The 18,918-nt window shown below is 38.9% G+C and overlaps 1 protein-coding gene across 1 annotated transcript in view; it reads left to right on the top strand.

Moving 5' to 3' along the window:
• The window catches only part of LOC144647809 (histamine H2 receptor-like), a 410,332-nt gene that overhangs the window by 132,918 nt on the left and 258,496 nt on the right, over nucleotides 1–18,918 (top strand). The window lies entirely within an intron of this gene.

Genomic DNA, 18,918 nt, shown 5'->3' with positions numbered 1-18,918 from the left:
TTAATCGTTCTTAGCAAACAATATTAGCGTCTTTGCAGATATTGGCAAAGGAAAACAAACCGTTTGTCGGTTTGATTCAAGTCCGCGCAATTATTCTTAAAGCCGAATTCCGCGCCGGAATCCCTTATACTAACACGCACATGGTGCTTATCGATAAACTTTTCAAGGCAGGTTAATATTTCAAACATAAACGATTGTAAGAGATTCCAATTTGCTCGGTGGATGAAAATTTCACATGCGAAAATGCTTGATCAAGAAACCGACAAAGGACTGTCACGCAATAGAAACTCGATATGAATGCAATCACCAGGCTGTGAAAATTTACCTCTCGAGTCTGTCAAAGATTTTAATAACCTTAGACCAAAGATTTTTTTTTTTTTTATTAAATGCTCATTTATTCCATGTGAACTAATCCCTTTTATTTGTATCGTTATTAACAATATAGTTAAGTGACAAATAAAACAGGTATGTGTAAACAAAGAAGACGTAGTTTATTGGGATAACGTAATGACCTTTACTCCTGCACATAGTGATTTATAGGTATTTGATCATCGTCCCAAGAGTACAACGAACAGCCAAGGCACAAAGATGAATAAAGAAAATCTCGAACGTTGAAAACGTGGTAAGGACAAGACATATTAAAACGTCAGGAGAGAGAGATATATTGGGGATCAGGGGATACCGAAATCCCTAGTGATATGGATATCCCGTCCTACTACAATGTCTCTGATGAGTATGATGAAGAGAGAATTTACCAAGAGAAATGAAAAGTAGGTTAAATAGACGAAAAACGTTCAAACGGTAAAAAAAAAAGGTAAGGAGAGAGAATTTGGGGGATACCTAAATCCCTAGTGATATGGGTATCCCCTTCCAATATGTCAGTTATCGATACCCTTTTGTAGAAAATCGAACACCGTAAACTAAACTAGGTACAGACAAAAAATGAAAGGTAGACAAATAAAACATTCTCACAAAGAACGAACTACTATACCTGTAATGAAAAGAGAATTACCTATACTATACCTATATCAACTGTTTCTGCGTACCACTTTGGCCAGTAGTAACGCTGCCTAATCTTCTTGATGGTGTTGTCTCTGCCTGCATGGCCAGAGAAATCAGCGGAGTGGCATTCCACAAAAACCCTACATTTCTCGTCTTCTTTTATCACCAGTCGTCGCAGCGTTGAACCATCTCGTTGTTTGTCATTGTAAAACAGAGAGTCCGTTTGATTGTCGTATTCAAAGTTTTTGCAATATTTTCGCAAAATTAACTTCTCCTGTTTTGAAAATCCCTCCGGATAACTCTGTTTTTGTACATATTCCAAGACATTTCTGTATTTTGTCGAATCCATCTTATGGGCACTTTCCGTATTTCCCGCGAAAACCCAGTTGCTTATCAGGGTCATCAGTAAAATCTACCCACGTGGGAGGTTAAAGGTGGGGGTGGGGGTGGGGGTGGAGCTGGGTGGGTGAGGGGTCGTTGTTGGAGGTGTCGTGTGTATTTTTTTACTCTCAGTTCTTGTTAACGTTTGCAGCCCTTTCGGCGTTTGAATGCTTTTAATCAACGTCCTTTTCATTTTTGTTTTACGTCTTGTTATTTCTATATATAATTAAGTTAACCGTTAATGTATATTTCATAATGGAAGGGGGTACGCATATCGCTAGGGATTTTAGTATCCCCCTAAATTCCTCTCTCCTTACCTTTTCTACAGGTTAGAACGCTTTTCGTCAAGGTGACACACCTTTTTATCTTTAGTGTTGGTTACTTTTCTATTCAGAATTCTAACCACAGACAAATATTAGAATGGGATACGGAAATCACTAGGGATTTCGGTATCCCCCTAAATTCCTCGTCCTCACTTTTGTACCCGTTTGAAAGCCTTTCGTCTAGGTAACTGCTTTTTATAGGTTAATTCTCAGAATACTCATCGGAGATAATATAGTAGGAAGGGATACGCATATCACTAGGGATTTCGGTATCCCCAATAAATCACTCTCCTTAGATGTCTTGTCCTTTCAACGTTTTCAACGTTTTATTATTTTTTCTAATGGTAAATGATTTATAAACCTTGGGTCGATGCTCGAATACCTATATAGACTAAACCGAAATCACAAGGTAAAAGTCATTAAGTTAACCCAGTATTTACTTACCCTAACCTGCAATAAAACCTTTTGCTGATAACAATACAAACAAAAGAGATAAGTTCACAGACTCGAGAGGTCAGTTTTCACGCCTGGCGATCGCATTCATATCGAGTTGCAATATTGCGTGACAGTCCTTTGTCAGTTTCTTGATCATGTTCGCATTTTCTTAAATGTTCATTCACCGAGCAAATTGGAAGCTCTTACAATGCGTTTTTATGTTTGAAATATTAAAGGTTAGCCGGTATAAGGGATTTCGGCGCGTGGTTCGGTGTTAACAGGTTTTAAGAATAATTACGCGGACTTGAATCAAACGGTTGTTTAGCTTTGCGAATATTTGCGAAGTCGTCAATACTGTTTGCTAAGAACGATTAAATTTATGAAGACAAAGCATTCTGATAAAGCAAAATGGTTTTTGAATGGAATTGTGGTTTGCTTCACTTGCCCCAGTCTGCTGTATTCAACGCTGTTAGTGATCTTGGCATCCCCTGAGGGGATGCCAAGATCACTAGGGATCTTGGTACGGGGGTGCCTAAAATTGGGGGATGCCAAGATCACTGCGACACCGCCACACAACGTACATATTAAACTTACTTGAACACGAACAACATTTGTCTGTCTTGGTTAAAACACAGAACTCAGTCAATTTTCATTCCAAAGCTATCATCCTGTTTTCTATATTTTTGACAGGTAACTGAAAAAATAAAGTTTAAACAAATTTCGAAGCGACAAGAGCGTAAACTTCGCAGCTCAAACTTATTATTTTTATTTATTTTATGTGTCCCCTATTAGTAGAGAGTGTTTCACTCTCGGCTAGAATTCCCTTTGACACATTAATAAAGTTGTTGATTGATTGATTGATCAAATTAAAAGTCCTGGATGTCCACCTTCACGCTTGGCTGCCCTTAGCCAATCATAAGCCAGAAATGGTGTTTTCCCGCGAACCTAACTACAACTACCAGAAGTCTTTGCGCTTTTACTTCATAATGCAAATGGTCTATTGTGGAACGGCTGTGACTCGATTTTCAATTGTTCAGCATGGATTAACAATTATTGCTGTCGTTTGGGTTAGTGAGCAAGATTTTTTATTGCCTTTACAGCTCTTTCATAATTTCGAGAGAGAGAAAGGAGATTTTTTTTATTGAAAGCTATCGTGGCAAATCATGTACTGAAGTGATAAATAAAAATGCGAAGATCTAATTTTCTGAACTACAGACAAAGCCCCTTTAAGCCTGGTTCTCATATGATCGCCCCGATCGTCTCTGTCGCCTCTGTCGCTTCAAAAAGTTTGCTTGCTCCAATCACCTCACACTTTGCAAACGACAGAAGCGACAGAGACGATCGGGGCGATCATATGAAAACCAGCCTTTAGCGACCACTCTCGTAAGCAGCCAGCTCTAATTACGACCACCATTGTGAAACCCCGTTTGGGTTTTCCCTCGTACTCTGTAATAAAAAGCTCTTGCAAGCGACCGCTCCCGTAAGCGGCGGCGGCCACTTTTGGGAATTACCAACTGGTCTTTTCCTTTGTTTTTAAGAGTGTGCCCGAGAGAGAACAGGGCAGAACCATGCAACAGGTGATACAGCTCATATCACCGATTTCGCCCAAACTTAGCATAAATGTTGGGTATGGTGAGCTATTTACTGTGGCAAAACATCAACTCAAAATATTTTATTCCCTTCAAGTTATGGCACCTTTTGCAAAAATGGCCATTTTTCACTAATTTATGCATATTTAATTAGCTGACTTTGATTGACCAGTTCCACAAGAAAAAAAGACTTCTGAAAATAAAATTCACTGCACTATATTCTGTGGTTATTAGGCTTTAAGTACAATAATTCACTTTAACCGTCAAATTTGATTTCTTCTCCTCAAACGGTCTTTTGGAAGGTACACATTTCGTACTGTTGGAAATAGCCTTTAACTAGTGCCCAATATCTCCCATGAGCAACAACTTATATACATTATTCTTACATGGGTAATGAAGTCCATCATTAAACTTTACAAAAATGCAACAAAATGTCTGGGGACTTCAATATTCTATTAGTATTGAGGAACTAAACACACGTGACTTAACGATTTCTTGCTATTTCATCAAAATTCACCGAAACACAGAAGCCATTTATTTGCCTCAATTTGGCATAAAATCGGTACGAAATAGCTAATCAAGCATTAATCTATAGATAACAATCAAAATATTGGCGAAGAAAAGGCAGTTAGGGCATTTTTCGGAGCGTTTTCAGAGCCATATAATTCGGCAATGTTGTGATATAGCAAATGTAAAAACAGCAGCGAAAGATTTTCTTTACAAGCTCGCTCAATTCAACATTTAGGCACATCAGAGTTAAGAAACAAGAAAGTAATACTACATACATGCCACTTATCGACACACAGATGCTTTCTTTTGAAGAATTTGTTCTTCCTCGCTGCACTTCGATTCTTTGATCGATCTCAATTGACATGTACTGTTACTTTGAGGCGCGATGAACTTAGTCAATCCATCGTGGTTCATCCTTCGTGAAAGGTGTAAGCAGGTTGTCAATAAAGTCATTCAAAGAGCTGTTCAAAGTTTACGGAAGGACACTTGTCTCAGCCAGTTTGCATGAAATAAATTTAACTGGAAAATAAACAGCCGCCATGTTGAATTTCTACCTTTGAGCCTGCCGTTTCAGTCAGCGGTACGGCTGTTCACTGGGCATCACGCGTCCATCACGCGTGACCACACCACACGCGCGATCATTTGCTTTTCCTCCCCGAGTGTTCGTTGGATGCGTTTGTGATGAAAATGAGAATATTTTCAAATTGTCGTAGGGAAAACAATTTCCTCCGCTACAGCTTGACGTGTTTACCGCAATGTGATGCTGAACGAACTCTAGGGTTCTTACCATTTGTTGGAGAGAACCGGTTGGAATGACCACTGAAAAATGGAAAGGCTTCTTTCCAAAATTAGCAAACTAACCGAAATAGATGTCGCTTACCATTTGTAGCTCAGTTTCCTGTTATTTCTTTCCGTTGATGGGAGACCTGATGCATGGGAAACTAGAACTGGGAAACCTTACAAATGGTAAGAAAATTTCTGACGTTCCGTCAATCTCCGAAGAGATTTTCCAGAAAAAATACTGTTCCATTTGACTTTCACCGAGACAGAGTTCTTGATTTTTCTGTTCAACGGTCGGCTAGCCTGCGTGGCAGGCGTCGTTAGTTTCTAGCGCGCGCATGGGAGAAACGCGAAAGGCGCGAGGAAAAAATCGAGAAGACGACGTCTCCTCGATTTTTACCTCGCGTGGCCTTCTCGCGATCGCGCACTCTTTTACGCGCGCTAAAAACTACACAGACGCCTGCTACGCAGGCTAACGGTCGGCATGCACGGCAACCAAATCAAAATAATTGTTTATGTTCCAAAATGACGCTAAATGGCGGTATAAAACTGCTCCGACGTCTCGGCAATACTGCCTTTTTGGGGGTGGCACCCTGAAGAAGGCAGTATTGCCGAAACGTCGGAGCAGTTTTATACCGCCATTTAGCGTCATTTTGGAACATAAACAATTATTTTTAGCATAAAAGACGCTACACAGTTAAATAGATCAAAATTTCAACGTCTCCCAGTTACTTTCCAGACATTTGTATTTTTTTATTGCTTGTTCAAATTCCCCTCCCCTGGCGGGAATAGTGATTAATACCGCGCATAACGATTACATTTTTTGACCAAATTCCCCTACCCCGGGGCATAAATGGGAAAAAATGAATAACTCAGCAAAATTGGAGAATAACGTTTACCACGGGATAAATCACTATACGGTGGATAGCGAGGTAGGTTTTGTAATCGTTTCTTGCGCAAGTGCTTTAGTTGGGGGAGCGTCTGTGCTGAACCGAACAAAGAATTCACGTACGAAATGCCTTTAGGGACGCAGTCTATATGGCGCAGCAAATATATACATTTATTACACGACTAAGGCGGTCCGAGGGCCAATAACTAAATCAGCCAATCAGATTACTTTATTTCCGGTCCCGCGAGGGCCGATATTTTCCAAGTATCGGACCGGGTTTTGTCCCAGATGATCCCGCACTAATTTCCGCGCGATTTAGCGCAAGATTTTTTGCAAGATTTTTTTTTTGTAAAAATTTTTCGGAGTTTTTATTGCTTTGAAAATGAAATGACCTTCAACACAGAAATAATTTTAACTCCTTTGGCGCGCGTAAAAGTTTTGCCGCATATTGTTTTCCACGACATCTACCGGGTAGCAATTCTTAATACACATAGTTTCCAGTCGTGAAATAAATCTCTTATTAACCACGCGCGAGGGCCGTACTGGGCGAATATTGGCCCGAGGTTTTAACAGTACGGATCGAGCGCAGCGAGGTCCGTACAAAAAAGACCGAGGGCCAATATTCGCCCAGTACGGTCCCGAGAAAGCTTGGAGAAGGCTACCTGTGCTGGTTGAAACATTAGCTAATAAGTTTTGCCGTCTTGCGTAGTCCTAGTCTTACAATAAATTTGTTTAGTTTTAATGCGGGGTTTAAGCTCTCTACAAAAGTCTGCATTCGCGTCTTTGTAACTCACATAGCCACTTAAATTGAGTCGGTGATGAAGAAAATTATCATTTGAAGCCGCAATTCGTCACTTGCAATGTGGGCATTCAGGAGGAAAAATTTGTCCCCATAAAAGCCCTTTTCTAAAACAAATTAATAAAACTGCAGTAATGACGTTTATCGGTAAATGGACAGATGGAGAACTTTGTGGGATCCCGAAAAAGAGAGTGGGTACGAATTCAGTATCCTAGCTGCCAAAGTGTAATATAATATAGACGATTTGAACAGAAGAAATAGATGTACACAGGCCAGGCTGACAACCTGACCGCCATTTCTTCGAATGTCCATATTCACCCCCTCCCCCACCTCCCAAAAAAGACAGAAACAACAAAAGAAACAATAAACATACTAGTTTTAACCTGATATAAGATGGAAAAACTTGCTCTGATTATTTAATGGTTTCCGACATTTCAGAGCTCAATTTCAGAGCATCAAAACCGATTGCATCGCATACATTACACTGCATCCAGTGTATTTCTCTTCAACTATTTATCAAAAAAATTCAATGGAGAAGTTGAAAAAAATTCTCACTTTTACAAGAAACGCACACTACTTATAAGGCTAAGATCAAGCCCCGGTTGTTCAGAGGGTAGATAACACCATCCGCTACTTATTCCGACGAAAACAAACATTTGCGAAGGAAAAGCAAATGAACACGCGTGTGTATAGCTGTGTATAGCTGTGTTGGGCTATGTATAGGCGTGTATAGCTGTGTAGGGCTAGGCTATGTATCCCCTCTATGAACATCCCTATATAGGATTTAGTCAAACAACTTTATGATGACTACACTACGTACTTGCCCAAGTGTACGGCTTTACCGCTGACTGAAACGGCAGGCTCAAAGGTACAAATACAACATGGCGGCTGTTTATTTACCAGTTAAATTTATTTCATTCAAACTGGCTCTGTCAACTTGGCCTGCCCCCGTTTCAAACGAAAAACCGAAGGAGGGCGATCATTTAGCGTGAGAGCAACTAGACTTTGGAACACTCTTCCCAATTTCTTAAAGAAAAGTGAGAGTCTACATTGTTTTAAAAATGGCCTAATTGATTTTTACGCATCTAGCCTTAAGGACATTCATCATTTTACAGTTTTTTAATTCTTAATCCCTATTTTTAGAAATTTCTGTATTTTAATTCAAATTTTAAATTGTATATATTATGTAGTTGTAATTTGTAATCCGAGGGCCGCTTGTTTGTCAGTAGTTTTTACTGTTTGCCGTTACCCTCTTTTAATAATAAAGTTGATTGAAGTTGATTGACTGGCTGAGACAAGTGTCCTTCCGTGAACTTTAAACAGCTCTTTGAATGACTTTATTGACAACCTGTTTACACCTTTCACGAAGGATGAACCACGATGTATTGGCTAAGTTCATCGCGCCTCAAAGCAACAGTACATGTCAATTGAGATCGATCGAAGGATCGAAGTGCAGCGAGGAAGAACAAATTCTTCAAAAGAAAGCATCTGTGTGTCGATAAGTGGCATGTATGTAGTATTACTTTCTTGTTTCTTAACTTTGATGTGCCTAAATGTTGAATTGAGCGAGCTTTTGAAGAAAATCTTTCGCTGCTATTTTTACATTTACTATCACAACATTGCCGAATTATATGGCTCTGAAAACGCTCCGAAAAATGCCCTAACTGCCAATCTTCGCCAATATTTTGATTGTTATCTATAAATTTATGCTTGATTAGCTATTTTGTACCGATTTTGTGCCAAATTGAGGCAAATAAATGGCTTCTGTGTTTCGGTGAATTTTGATGAAATAGCAAGAAATCGTTAAGTCACGTGTGTTTAGTTCCTCAATACTAATAGAATATTGAAGTCCCCAGACATTTTGTTGCATTTTTGTAAAGTTTAATGATGGACTTCATTACCCATGTAAGAATAATGTATATAAGTTGTTGCTCATGGGAGATATTGGGCACTAGTTAAAGGCTATTTCCAACAGTACGAAATGTGTACCTTCCAAAAGACCGTTTGAGGAGAAGAAATCAAATTTGACGGTTAAAGTGAATTATTGTACTTAAAGCCTAATAACCACAGAATATAGTGCAGTGAATTTTATTTTCAGAAGTCTTTTTTTCTTGTGGAACTGGTCAATCAAAGTCAGCTAATTAAATATGCATAAATTAGTGAAAAATGGCCATTTTTGCAAAAGGTGCCATAACTTGAAGGGAATAAAATATTTTGAGTTGATGTTTTGCCACAGTAAATAGCTCACCATACCCAACATTTATGCTAAGTTTGGGCGAAATCGGTGATATGAGCTGTATCACCTGTTGCCTGGTCCTCTTATGGATACACTCTTAAGCTCAAAGATTATTCTTTGGCATATAAAGCTGAAAAACAGTTTGCAGTTGCAGATGGAAGCGCCTCCATTCAAATGATTAAATCGGAGCTTGAAGTGATGGCAGCCATGCAGCCAGAAAACGGCACGAACAGTTGAATGGTTTTCAGTTCTGATTGGCTGGCTTCGTTATTTTCTTGTTTCTGATTGCAATTGATCCACGGCAGCAGAATGAAATATACTTTTAGCCCGCTGAATTCTCCATTTTAGCCCACAAAATACGCCACAATATACGTACTTGATACAATACGCTTGATGAAATGATTATAATAATAGTTATACATGCAATCGAATATACTGATCAGCATGATTCAAATGTGTCAATCCATTTTGGACCTCATTACTTCACATATTTGGACCCCTGCCCGTGTCTACCTAGAAAAAACAATTCTGTATTACTATACGTGTAACAGCATCATTTCCTCAGCGTGTATATTTACATTTTTTAATTTATAAACTAGTGGTAACCACAGGTTAGAAAGTGCGGGCCTCGATGCAGTTAAGAGAAGGTACTGGGAGGGAAGTGTTTTTAAATCACTCGACAAAAGAAAATTATTCCGAGTAAGGTCGAGTAACGCGTCACGCTTAAGTCACGAATGTTTTTTATCGTTTCCTTTTGCCGCGAACCAATCAGAGTTGTTTTTTTGATTGACAGTTTTGCGAAGTGTAGTCGAGCACGCGGTGTGAATTGAGATGTGATTTTCCTCCGTCGGCAAACTCGCTTTGTTGTCAGTGTTATAAGGAATTTCTCGAGAATAACCGTTGTTGGAATCATTCGCTTTGCCGTAGTTTATCTGTGATACAATCACAGCAGATCTTCTCAAAAGCAACACCTATAAAACAACGTCTGCAAAACGTAATGTCTGCAAGACAGAAGCCTCGATCTAATGTGACAAACTGTTGATTTTTCGCATTCTTATCGCTCTTGGAGACAAGATTTTTCTCTTCCGGTGTTACTACAAACTGTCGTCATTAACACATTTTTTGCATTCCGATCGTTCATAGTGGAAGAACAAAATTTTCAACTTCCGGTTTGCAGATAGCCTTTATAAACGTGGCGCGCACGCGTAATACGCAATCCGCTGGTCACTGTCAAGATTAGGGTTGCGGGACTCTCTTGGGCCCGCAATAATGACAAAAAAATATGTTCTCCTTGGCACCTGTCACTATTTATCACCTGGGGTGGGTACGATGATTTTGATATGAAATATTTGACCACCCCCTTCCCTTCAGCATCTACTATGTTTCAATGCATTCCCCTAAAGGACACTGTGTACATTCCCTACCCGTTGCTCCTTAACAGACCGTATTAGCGTTGATATTTCTCATTTGTTTGATTAAGTACAAGGATGTACGTTCTCCATATATTTGAATGTAAATCCTGCATGTAAACGAAAAACAGCCCTTTAAACATGCTAATTCAATAAACAATTCTTGACCTGGAATTTTAAAGCATAAAATGATAAACCCACTACCCTGTGGATAGCGTAGTTAAGATTGTAAGCGAACAGCTATAGCCTGATGCTACGTTACGGAGAAAATCGCACATGTGCTTACAAACACCTAAACAGCTTGGGCCGCAGGTAGAATTAACTATCTGTTGGTAGCATATCCAGGGGATTATGGGAGCATGTTCCTACTGAAATTTTTACATTTAGGTCTTCTAAAGTTGCTGAAAATGCGTCAAAACGTCTATCTACTTTGAATTTTCTCAATTTACACTGACTGATACATTTCAAGCATCATAGGCACAAATATGCGGCATGAAATTCACCATCGCACCGCATCAAATTAATGGCCTCAAATTTGATACACTCTCTTTTCGTCTTAGATCAGGAGCTCCTGCTTAGATTGACTGAGTGATCCCCCTTTCACTTATTGCGAAATTAAGTAAGCCCCCACCCCTCCCCCCTCAAAAAAGCATCCTCCGATTCCCCTCTCCCTTGACTTAGCGATGAATAATGACCAGTCCGTCTTGAACACAGTCGCCCTGGAGTCCAAATAATGGATTGCTGATGACAGACGAGAATTCCTATCAGTGGTTATGTAGACTTTGACGGCTTAAAAGTATTGGCGGTCTGTCCTGAACACCCTAAATGAGACCAAACTCTGTACAGTTTATAAGCCTAAGTAAGATGACGAGCATACCCATCTTCTTTATATGTGAGCCCCCCTCCCCCCCCCCCCCTATGTGGATTCGCGTACGTGATGTCGTTAACGTAAATTGAGTGTTTTTTTTTTAATTCCTCTGACGTTAGAAAGTAGATTTATTGACGTTATATATCTGCGGACGATAGCGCTAACTGCATTTTCAAGTAATTAAATTCTTGTCAAGAAAGAAAAACGTTGCTTTATTGTTACTGTAAAGCAACGGTGAGCATTTCTTGGTCAAAAATGGGAGCACGCTCAACGAAAATGGCGACCAGAAATGAACAAGGAGAAGAACTTGGTGATTCGCAGACGAGGCAACGGAAAACCGCCAAGAAACAGAAAGAAAAGCCTGGTAAAAGAGCCCTATATACTGACTTGAATTTCCCAAGCAGCGAGGAGGTGACGACGAATGAGAAACAAATTCTTCAAGAATTACACATGAAGCCACCCCCTGGATTCAGAAAGTTTGAGGCAGAAGTGGATTGGCAAACAATCGACGCGAATATTGCCTTGCAATTGTGAGAGGACGTCTTCAAGCCGATGTATACTTTTTATAGTTATACGCGCATTTCAAAGTAAAAGAACGTTTGCGACCATAACCCAGCGAAGGTAACTCCGAACATTCGAATAGTTTTTGTTATTTCAAACAACTTTTACTTAGTGCAAATCAAAAGTTGTATTGTTTTTTCTCGTTCTTAAATTCTGAGTAGAATGTTCGTGTTTTTCAAGAGTTAATTCATTGTCGTGATGCTGATTTTTCTTAACCAGAAATTGTTGTAAATAATGTCAACCGCATCAAGGATTTTTTTTTGCTTTTGTTGTTCTACAGTAGCGTAGTATGCTCAACGATTCCTAAGTAGAAAAAGTAAAATAATCCGTTCATAATTCAGACCGGTGGTCAGACATTTCTAGAGCTTCAATTTTAAGGGTCCTCGTTGCTTTTTTGCGATTGAAAGAGCTCTGGTGGCTGATTCAACACAGGGGCGGATGCAGGATTTTTCTTTGGAGGGGGGGGGGGGGGGGGTGCGCACTATGCATGAATAGATTGTGCTAGTAAATTCAGGAAAAGTTGCTTCACACTATACCCAAAAGTTGCTCTAGAAGTGCTCAAATATCAGAAAATTGCCACCAAAATATAGAAAAGTTGCTTACTCTCTACAGTGAATTTTGCGTTTTCTAGAAATTGAAGTGCTTTCAGGTTTACTAAGAGTTGCCCCAGCGTCTATGGCAACCTCATTGGGGTCAATGTCTTAATTATTTCCATTTTCCTCGTTTGAAATTTCATCTGATTGCGATGCCATAAGTGACTCGCACTTAAGCAAATACCAAGATGGCCGGCGGCAGGCTCTATGTTGCAGCGAATAACCGCTGTATTTAAGGACGTTCGCGCTAATTGTTTATGCGCATCCTTACTGCGCACGTAATTCATGTCGCAACGTCATGCCACGTCATGCTTGAGCGCGCGCGCTGAGAAAACTTTCCAAACACATATAAGGTGGGTAGCCGTTGCGTTAACTTCGCTTGCAGTTTACTCTCTTAAACGGTCGGTGACCCCCACTTTTTTCGGGATATACCACCTTTACTGATAAGTCTCTACTGATTGACAAAAAATGAGCGAAATTCCAATGTTGGAAGTTTGTTATTTTTTCATCTTCTTCCCTCGCGCGCGACCAAATCAGTCACATTTTCCAGCCTCGAGTTTTCGCAAATCCAATTCTTTAAGGCAAAATTTTCCTTAAGGGACTTCAAAAGCGAAATATATTTGTACAATATACCCACTGAAATAAATTCATTCAAAGAAAGTTAGCCTACATCAATTCATTTAAAATATTTTGTCACCCGAAGCCGCTGAGGTCATATCGAGTGACGAAGTGAAATTTATCCAAATACGCGCCCTCTTTCGCTTATCGTATCTCGGGAACGAAGTCGGTGACCCCCACTTTTTTTTACATTTCTGATAAAAGTAACTGATAAACTAGCTCTGGTGAAATTTTAAGAAAAATTACAATGTTGGAAGATTTTCGCACGAACGTCCTTAAGCGCCCGTTAGATAGACAGCCGCTGTCCGCCGCTGTCCAGATTTCATGGGCGTAAAGCAAGTGTTATTTTATTGTCATTTTATTGTATATCAGTTTTAATAAAATCCTTCGAAATGAAACTACCTTTTATGTTTCGCAAAATTATTTAATTGAACATCATCGTGAAAATAGGAGAGGTTTGGAATTACAATTGGTGGCCCGATACCCCAGCATCATTGCCGCGAAGCCTGGAAAAAAACTGAAGAACTGCATGGTTACTGAATCAATATGACGCCAATGGATATTGAGAAAGACAAGGTCGATGTGGTTGTAAAAGTCAAACAAAAACATTAAAAAAAGGAAAAACTGCCAAAATACTAGTTAGCGTTAAGAAATGCCGTAAATGGAATGACTTCTGTTGACTTCGTCACTTTACCTTCCTCACAATTCGTTTTACTTTTTTGACGCGAAAATTTAAGTTGGTCAGACAACACCGGAGACAGATAAAAGGGGAAAGACTTTACACTTAGTAGACGAGCTAAATATCATGGAAAAATGTTTATACCGAGAAAAAGGAGATGAAATTTGAAATTGGACCGTTTTACCCTCACAAAAATAAAGACCAATGACTTATTAAGGACCGACTAGAGGAATCGCAGTGTATCCCCACTTTTCCTTTTAACGTTCTTTGCTGAAAATTTGTCGCAGTTCCGGTGAAAAGGTTGGTTAATAATGTTGAATAACCCTCATGACGACACCAAGCAGTAAAATAAATTTACGCCATGAGATCTTTAACTGTTTTTTCTAATAGAAAACAAAAACGAGATTTCTGTATGAATGCTAATTCTCATTTTTTTAGGATTATTACAAAACACGGCAATGTGTTATTACAATTTACTACAGCTCGGAGTATTACAAAACACGGCAGCATGTTATTACAATTTGCGATGGGTGCGTTATTACAAATCACGACAACTGTTATTACAATTTACGACAGGTATTACAATTCACGACATTTATTACAATTCACGACAGTACACACGTGACATGTAAAATTGTCGACCACGAAGTCAAGTAAGCGACAAATATAACGTTGGACAAATCTATGTTTTCATGGTTTTATTCGGCAAACCCTGTCCAACAGATGCTACCATAAAACTTCATGCTAGATTCCTTTTAGAAAAGACGATTCTTTTAAACGATTTTATTTTTTAATTACAATTTTTTTTAAAAAGTTTAGGCAGTGAGCAGCACCTCTCAGTGGCGTAACAGCCTGTACGCCATTACGCACGCGCGTACCGGAAAAAAAATTGGTGTTGGTGAACTACCATATGCACAAACAAAAGGTCCAAAAGGAACTCGAGATTGACCTAGTTCTTTCTGAGTTTGCACCCCGTACCCAAGGATAGAAGATTGTAATATTATAAGGATTGTGTGCAAACTCTAACGCTCCTAAGTTACATTTTACATAGTTGCAGTAGCTCACTTTTCAAAGTGAGCAACAAAAATAGTATAAAATTTAATTGTCCAGCATATCTTTTCAGACGTTATATGTTCTTATCTTAAAAATTGTAAAAAGGGAGCATTCTTGAAGTTATTTTCCACAGAAAATGCAGGAAAGCGCATTTTTAAAATTTCCTGGGATGGTGAGAAAAAGGCGTCTTCAGCCCTTGAGATGGTGTGCGTACCTTTATAAAAAAGATTTTGGCTACCCTCTTGTCTCTGCAAACTACTTGAGTTGTAAAACTATTTTATTCTCTCCTACACATTTCGTGTGACTATAGCTAGTGCACAGTTTATCAGGGAGTTTTATAATTCAACCCAGGATTGATTCAACCAAATATTCTTGTTTATATACCTAAAAATAAACTGAAGTTTACATTTCGTAAAAACACACAAGCCTACAGATCTACACATACAGACCATGCGGTTATATGTCTAGGAGACAGGCTGGAAATATTGAAAGGCGTGACATATTTTGAGCGTGATATAACTATTTGCGGCCCACAGTTTCAGCTTTTTAAAAACAGTGGGCGTTCTAAAAAATCACCATATTAAAAAAAAAAAAACGTTTTGAAAGAATCGTTTAAAAAATCGTCTTTACCATATCAAACTAGTTAGTGAAACCAAATTTTTGCAAATCATTTTGTTGTCTTTCTATCTTGCACTTTAATAAGCTTTAATAAATAAAATGAAATAAATTGAATAAATTTATTTACACAAATCAAACTATATATCATGATTTGTAAATAGCTGACTATATTCACAAGCCAGCCAATAGTAGCTTTAAACACGGCTTTACAATCTCAGACGTGGGAGGCGCGGTGGCCTAATGGTTAGCGCGCCGGACTCCGGATCGAGCGGTCCGGTTCGAGGCCTGGCCGGGGTCATTGTGTTGAGTTCTTGGGCAAGACACTTAACTCTCATAGTGCCTCTCTACACCCAGGTGTATAAATGGGTACCGGCGACATAATGCTGGGGGATACCTTGCGATGGACTAGCATTCCTATCAGGGGGGAGTAGAAATATTCCTAGCCGCTTAATGCTACAGAAACCGCGATAAGCTCCGGCAGTATGGGCCACTTGGCTCGAGGCTTCCCTTTTTACAATCCCAGACATGACCAGGTAGGGACGGACCATTTTTTTAGCATTAGTATCTGCAATAATTTTCTTTTAAAAACCAACATAACCCTCGGTGACTTTTTTTTATCATCCATCTTTAGCAGGTGTCAGCCTGCTTGAATTTTTTCCCATGCTTACTCGTGCACAATTATTTTTTCTCCTTATACTTTTCTTGTGTAGGAATTATTTTTCGTAATTACCTACCCCCACCCCACTCCCTCTCCATAACGGAAACGAAACAGGTATTTCATTTTGAAATAGCTTCTTGATCGACACAACAACAACAACAAGAAGCTTTATTTGCATGACTACGTAGAAGTTTGGTAGTATTGCGAAAGCTACTTGAATTTAATTACATATAATTTCATTAACTAGGATAATTAGTTAAGTTGGAAATAACATAACATAACAAAGAAAATAATAATATTAATAATAACAATAATCTAAGAAAGAATTACTAACAATAATTGTTCATTTAACTATTCGAAGTGGTGATCATTGAATAGTTAAATGAACAATTATTGTTAGTAATTCTTTCTTAGATTATTGTTATTATTAATATTATTATTTTCTTTGTTATGTTATGTTATTTCCAACTTAACTAATTATCCTAGTTAATGAAATTATATGTAATTAAATTCAACGATATCGCACAGTATTAAAGGTAAACGTGTCCGTTTATGGCTGAATAAACGGACGGTGGAAGACGACACAAAAGCTGATGTCTTCCAAACTACGTGATGCGTGGTTCCATAGGCGGCGGAGCAGGGGAGGGGGGGGGGATACGCGGGCTGTAGCCCCCCCCCCCCAAACCAAAATTTGGGGGTGCTCAGCCCCCCCCCCGCCCCACCCCCCCCCCACGTTTTGAAACCAAAAATATCGCGAGTGCAGCGTAAAATTGGTTTTGTCAAGATATTCCGTCTCGTGCCGGTGTGAGTTCAAACATCTTCGGAACTTCCTTGGAAGTCTTCGGGAAACTTCGTTTATCGGAAAATTTGAAAAATGATCGAAAACGTTTTTATGGCCTTCGAATAACAATCGGACTAGAAACTGCTCAGAAAACAAAAAAGTTGCTGCAAATTTGAAAACCTGCCGAGTATTTTTGGGACATTCTTAGCCCCCTCACGTTCCAAAACGCTCCGTACGTGGGTTCTGCTGACACCACATATCGACACATACATCAACGCCGCTTTTTCTGTTTATTTTCTTCACTGAATACAATGCATTCTGTTTAAATTTTGTTTTAAGAATTTAGTCAAGGCAACCTACTCTCGGTTTTCTTTATACTCGTCGCCATAAAGTGTCTACATTGTGACGGAGTCACGTTTTGATTTCTCATGTTTTGCCTCGTCAATCTGAGCCGATGAAAATCCCACGCACTCGACCAATGAAATGTGAAGGAATCTGTCGGAAATCATCGGAAGTGATCGAAAGCATTCCGATTCACGCCATCGTTAGACGTCATTCGTAGCGGAAATACTTCGAAGTTTTCCAAGATACTGCCCTCAGTTTTAATATATTATCATGCGATATGAATTTCATAAGCCATTGTTTATTTCCTTCAAGTCAATCTTCATTCGCCACAGTTCCTTATCAAGCAACGTTTAATTCTGAAATAATTTTCATTCCATGTTGGGTCAGTTTGAAATAACGCAAGCTGCCCATGAAATCCTGCGATAAAGTTCAGTCAATCCCCGATATAACAAACGACTATAATCGTAATTTGGTGAGGGATGCTTGTCGGTGCCGAAAACTATCAAAACTATCATAAAACGTGATGACATTCGGCTATAAACAGAAGATTATTAAAATAGGAAAGTAACACAAACGGAATTGAACTTCTTTTTGTCAAATTTGGCTCAAAACAGTTATTGTCCTTTGTGAATAGTCTTTACATACAAAACTCTTTAATCTAACAATGCTTCCGACGGCTTCCGACTGTTTTAAACGTAATAGAATATTTCCTGATTCTAATGTTATGCCACGATGACCTCTGTCTGGCCTTGGGTTGACGAGTTTCCGTTCGAAAAATATCGGCCCTCGATAACGCTAGAGTATTCTAGAGCCCCACTTATTTAACAATTCAAAATCTTAAACAAACTTTAATGATTATAATCGAAAAAAACCTCCCAAGTAGTTCTATCCAAGAGACGTGGTATAATATTGGTCCCCAGTGACTCAGTCATGTAAAAGAGTCGTTGTGTTCTCACGATTGAAAAAGAAAAAAAAAGTAAACAGCCTGATAACTTCGAGAATAACATGACACGGCACTCTGATTTTAATATATTTATTACTTTTTTAACAAGGCGAAGACGAAAACTTTGTTAATTGTATCTATATTTTTAATTTGAAAACTTTACTGTGCTTAATTCCACGGCTCACTGCTGATCTGTTGGTAAGCTTCGATTTAGCAGATTTAAGATCATTAAACAAACATTTTTAATTTTCATTCAGTGTTGCTGTTTATATATACTGCTATGTTATGGTTATGTTACTGATCTGATGTGATTTAAAATTGCCGTTTAGAACAATACTCGACAGAAGCTAAATTATGCATGGTCGCACCTTGAATGCCGATTGAAGATTGAACGGAAGAATGAATTCGAATGAATGGAAAAATGGACACAGAAATGAACGATTGTGTCGGGCTTAGAAAACGAAACTCAGTTATATCATAAACTATTCACGCAACGATCTAACTAGATCTGGTTGCTTTCAGTTCTTGAACCAGCCGGTAATTACTGAATTCATTGTTCGTCTAGCATCAAAAGTAAATCGTAGTCGGAAATGGACGCAACGCGCGGGAGAAAACATCACGTGCGGTTTGTGGAACCAATCGCTTCGCCTCGATAAAACCGGATGGCGGGCGATAAAACACTCATTTATACCGGCGGATAGACTTAAAATGACTTACCGTATTTTCGCATTTAAATTCATAAGCAAAATACTTTGGATTCTTTACTTGTGTAGTTTTTTCTACGGTAAAATTAACTTGGTTGTTTTGTTGTTTCGAAACAGATGTCTCAAACAAACGCGCGCACAGTT

The sequence above is a fragment of the Oculina patagonica genome, chromosome 4 (genome assembly GCF_052425735.1).
Source record: "Oculina patagonica isolate OP01 chromosome 4, crgOcupat, whole genome shotgun sequence".
Classification (NCBI taxonomy): domain Eukaryota; kingdom Metazoa; phylum Cnidaria; class Anthozoa; order Scleractinia; family Oculinidae; genus Oculina; species Oculina patagonica.
Note: the sequence above shows the minus strand (reverse complement) of the source record. Positions and strands in the feature narration are given on the sequence as shown.